This window comes from Leptopilina heterotoma, unplaced genomic scaffold, assembly GCF_015476425.1.
Source record: "Leptopilina heterotoma isolate Lh14 unplaced genomic scaffold, ASM1547642v1 Lhet_177, whole genome shotgun sequence".
Taxonomy (NCBI): Eukaryota; Metazoa; Arthropoda; class Insecta; order Hymenoptera; family Figitidae; genus Leptopilina; species Leptopilina heterotoma.
In genome coordinates, this window is record NW_025110893.1 from 2370918 (window position 1) to 2376559 (window position 5642).

General features: G+C 23.8%; 1 long non-coding RNA gene across 1 annotated transcript; it reads right to left on the reverse strand.

Annotated features, from left to right (window-relative positions):
- Positions 1-1442: 1442 nt before the first annotated feature.
- Positions 1443-5236, reverse strand: LOC122499831. Its single transcript, XR_006301386.1, has 4 exons — positions 5180-5236; positions 4730-4924; positions 3393-3545; positions 1443-1595 (listed from the first exon to the last, which is right to left on the reverse strand). It is a non-coding gene; the product is annotated as an uncharacterized LOC122499831 (long non-coding RNA).
- Between the last annotated feature and the right edge of the window lie 406 nt (positions 5237-5642).

The window sequence follows — 5642 nt, forward strand, 5'->3', positions numbered from 1 at the left end:
GATAAAAATAAAGTTATCATTTTTTCTCAAAAACAGAGTGAAAAGGGAAGAATATGCCTAATTTTTTCTATTTTAGAGGATTTTATTAATTTAATTGAACAAAAATAGGAGATTAAGTAAAAAGAGAACTGTGATTCCTGCCTTCGATTCAAAGACAAAGCTTTAAGGAAAATTAATGATTAAAATTTCCTGCGAGGCAAAATCGAGAACTGAATGATTACAATAGAGTGGCATTCACTCTATAATATAGTGATTTTGAATTCAGTTTGACTTTATTATTTGAGAGTGAAGAAACGATTTCTCTTGGTGTGGTCGCACCCTAGGAGGAAGTTCGTTATAAAAGCACCGCTGAGAAGCTAACGACGACGATGACGATGATGATAATAATCGCGTTGGTCTCTCTCGCGTGCTCAGATCTTTGCTTAGATCTGTAGTCAGATCGAGCATATTCTCACGCACTGGATGCTTCAAGATATTTTACAAGATTTCATCGTGCACCACCACAACGGTCCCCTATAAGGATTCCGAAGTCAAGAGCACCACCCGTTAAAAACCATATGTGCAAAACGAATACTCCTTACGGTTAATGTGCTATTTAACAGACAGTTGAAGTACAAGGATTTTTCTTCCCTCTTTTTTATTCAATGAATATTGCCAGAGAAAATGCAACAACGAACTTAACTTGTGCATATACATATATATGTATATACGAGTAATGAAATTATAGACGTCATTAAAAAAGTAACACGAGTACAAGTCTACGAAGCAGCATCTAAGTTTCCTTAGTCCTTATTATATGGGCACTCAGCTATCTTCAAAACAAAACGACAAAAAGTTAATTGTAATTAAAAATCCTCCATATTCGAAATTTTATAATTGACAAGGGAATCTGGATGAATTATTTTATGTAGTGACTTTCTGCGAGATCCTTTTACTGTTTTAAAACCTGTCCCGTTTGTATTTAATTTTACTAAAATGTTACTAAATACTTTAGTAAATATTTACTATATAGATAAATTTAATATAAATGTTTTACTAAATCGATCAAAATCATAATCATAATCAATGTGACAAAAAAAAATATTCTTTATTTTTGAATATATACTAAAATTAAAAAGATTTTTTTTCAGTGTATGATATCCGAGAGTTTCGACTTGTAGATAATATAATTATTTGGTTGAATGTTAAATTAGTTTCATTACAAGTCTAACGTAGACTTGTAATGAAACCAGGTAATTTAACATTCAACCAAATCATAATCATAGGAAAGGAATTGCTAACTTCTTCCACCTTTAACATAATCATAATCATAAAAAAATCATAATCATAAGGAAAAACAGTAAAAATAGTAAAAACTATTCTGTTACCTGAAAAATAGCCATTCGAAACTATAAATTTAATAAATATTAATTTTTATATTTAATAAGTAGTCCTACCTTGTTGAATCGATGACAGCATTGCCCCTTAAAAAGTCTGCCAAGATAAGACCATCTGCGCACGGTGCCGTCAACTTTGAGAAGAATGTACACTCTGCAAATGGTCACAATTTGATTTTCCGCCAAAGGTATCAGCCAAAGAAATCCCGGTAAAGGAATCTGGAAATTTAAATTTTAAACATATAAATAATTTTTTAATTTCAATGTGTATAAATTTAACTAAATTGGAAATTTAACATTTATCAACTATTAGGAATTTTATTTACAGACTTCGCACTCGATAATTAATTTTAAAAAAGTACCAAAAAGTATCATTCAAACTAAAAAAAGTAGTAAAAAAGTACCTATCGAAAAATTAAATTTGACAAAAAAAAAACTCGTTTTAGACACTTCATCAAAACTGACAAAAATTCAATTCCACATTTTTTTATTTTCCTGACTTTTCCCTGATTTTCATCAAAAATATTTACTACTTTCTTATTCTAATAATAAATTGAATTCCTGCAACAAATTTTATTATTCATGAAAAAATTTAAATATATTTATAAAAATAATTTAATTTTTCCGAAGAATTTTATAAAGTTTTTTAAATAATTGATTTCATTCGACCAATTTTCTGCAAATTCTAATTTAAATAATTGAATTACTGAGAAATTTTTATTATTCATGAAAAAAATTAAATTCTTACGAAGATTTTTACAAAAATTTTTTAAATAATTGAATTTCCAAGAAGAAATTTATTACTTTCAAAAATAATTTAATTCTTGTGATGAATATTGTTTTTTATGAAAATAATTGATTTTTACAAAGAATTTTATTAAAATCTAAAAGAATAATTGAATTATTACAAAAAAATTTAATTAAAAATGTATTTAAAATAATTAATTTCTTTCGAACAATTTTATTAAAGTATTTGAAAATAATTGAATTCCTGTGAAAAATTCCAATATTTTTGTAAATAATAATTGAATTCTTCCAAAGAATTTAAAAAACATTTTTTTAAATAATTGATTTTTTTCGTGAAATTGAAATTAAATTTATAAAAATAATTACATTTTTTGAGCAATTCCTGTAAAATTTTATTAAAAATAATTGAAATCCTGCGATGAATTTTATTGTTTATGAAAATTATTGAATCCTTACAAACGATTTTATCAGAATTTTTTTAAATAATTGAATTTCCAAGAAAAAATTTATTACTTTTAAAAATAGTTGAATTCTTGTGATGAATATTATTATTTATGAAAATAATTTAGTTTTCAAGAATAATTTTGTTATTTATCAAAATAATTGAATTCTTAAGAAGAATTATTTATGTAAATAATTGAGTTCTTGGGAAAAATTTAATTAAAATCTAAAATAAAAATTAAATTATTTCAAAAAAATTTAATTAAAATTACATTTAAAATAATTGATTCCTTTCGAAGAATTTTTTTAAAATATTTGAAAATAATTGAATTCTTCCAAAGAATTTAAAAAAAACATTGTTTTAAATAATTGACTTTTTCGAAAAATTGAAATTAATTTTTTTAGAATAACTACATTTTTGAACCATTTCTGTAAAATTGAATTAAAAATTATTTGAAACTCTGTGATGAATTTTATTATTTATAAAAATAATTGCATAGTTGCAATGAATTTTATTATAATTTTGAAAAATAATTGAATTCTTATGAAGAATTTTATTTGTGAAAATAATTGAATTTTTCTATTAATTTATATAAAATAATATTAAGAATAATTAAAATTTTTTGAAGAGTTTTATTATTTGTAAAAATAATTGAATTCTTGCTTAGAATTTTATCAAAAATTTTTTTTAATTTATAAAGTTTCAATATCAACTTTACAATTTATTTCAAATAACAAGAAACCAATAATAATTAATTTTATTTAATAAACAATTTGTAAATATTTGCATTAGATTTATCATTATAAAAAATTATGGAAATACTGTACCTTGCAAAAAATGTTTTTTCTTTTCTTTTTTTTTTGAAGAAAATACAGTTTCTAAACGGTGCCATCAACTTTGGAGAAATGTAATTTTTACAAATGGCCGAATTCGAGTTTTCCGCCCAAAGAAGTGACGAAATAAATCCAAAAAAAAGAAATCTGCAAATAAAAAATTGTATAAGTATTCTAAATTTTAAATAGTTTAAATTTTATATGCATAAATAATTTTTTAATGTTTTTTAAATAAATTGTAAATTTATCATTATTTATTAGATTTGGATAATATTTCTTTTAATTATATTAAAGATTATAAATTGTTAAATTAAAAATTTAAATAAATAAATTTAATATTGAATTGAATTATATATTATAACAATGATATTATATTCATAATAATATATATTAATAAATTGATAACAAAATTGAAAGAATTATAAAAATAGAGAAATTGTTACTTTAGATTTATCTATTATTGTAAAATTAGCACAAAAGATCAACAATGACACGACGTAACAAACAGTTGAACAAATTGTACAACTATTATAGTTACACAATGTAGAAATTTCATAAATTCCAATATCAAATATTGAAAAAATAAATTTTTTGATCAATCTTCAGGCTGCGTCTACAATAGAAAAAAATAATGTGTAATTTGTAGTGTAATGTGTATTGTTTTTGGCATTGACAACTGTCAGGGTCAATAACACTATATATAACACAATTTTCTACACATTATTTTTTCTGTTGTAGACGCAGCCTCAACAAACTTTGCGGATTGTGTAAAACTTTTAATGAAACAAAGAAAAAAGAAAATTTACCAACCTAACCTGAAAATGTTGCAATTCTTATTGACTGCAAATATAATTAGTATTCATCATAATTTTACAAAATAAAAATACTTAATTGTTCAAACAATAACCAAAATCAAACTTTTTGCAACAAATTTTAAAAAAAAATAAATATTACGTCAAATTTTGTGTATGTTCTCTTATGATTCTTTGACAGAAAACTTGTAAAAGGCATTGAAACAAGACGAACAAGACTTGAACTATTTGTAAAGTTGAAAATAAAAATTTGTAAATACTAGTAAATAATATTAAAACCCGGAAGTTTTGGTACATTTTTCAACAAAATATATGAAATAGTTCAGAATTTTTACGATTGAAAAAAGAAAACAGCGAAAAAAGTCCGCAACCTAACCTTACTTTTAATGTCCGATTTTGATATCCATATTTAGCTCAAGTACAATCATTATTCATCGAAATTTTACCAAAAAAGCATAGCTTAACTGAAATCTGAACATTTTTATTGCAGATTGCAATAAATAGCAATTAAAATCTTACCATTTCTTTGCAGAATGTCGAGGATACGCAGCATACGAAGTGTACGCCAGCGCAAGTGCGAAGTGAAGTACGTAATGCGTGAAGTTGGCTGCGTATCAAGCATGAGTACCAACCCTCAACAATGCCGGAACTATTATTGCGTCCCTTGCGTCCAGATTCGCTACTCAATTCACATTATCTTCGATAATCAATATTCTGTACAATTATGCATATTTTAGTTTCAAAATAATAAATATTACAAAAAATATTCAAGCAAATTGTAAATAGACAAAATATTTTTAGCACCTTGAACGAAAAGTCTAACCTAACCTTCAATTCTAATGTCACTTTAATACAACCATCTCGCACTAGTATTATCATTCTTTATTAAAATTATGCATAATAATCGATCGTCAATATTTCTATTCATCATTTTAACAAGTATTTTAGTAAACAATGGAAAAATCTTACCAAATTTTGTCGAAATCGAAGAGCTCAGATTGCGCAGTGCTCACTTGAAGAGAAGCTTGCAGCCAATATTCTCCTTCATTCTGATTGGCTCCGCAATAAAGCCGAGAGACTTTGGCGGGAATATTTAAATTTGTCTTTTCACGTTTTTGTATCAATCTATTGATAAAAATAGAATTGAATTAAAAAATATTACATATAAAGTTTATATACGTTAGGAGTTTATATAGGTTTATTATTTCTTTAGTTTTTTTTTAATAAAAATAAAAAATTTGTTTTTTATATCATTGAAAATCGAACAGTTATAATAAATAAAATTAAAATTTATTAAACAAAAATAAAAAATAGGAAAAATTATAATTATAGTTATATTTTTATAAAAAAAAATTGAATTCTGTCGTAAAATTTTTTTGATAATAATTGAATTTTTGCAAAGATTTTACTATTTAAAAAAATAATTGAATTG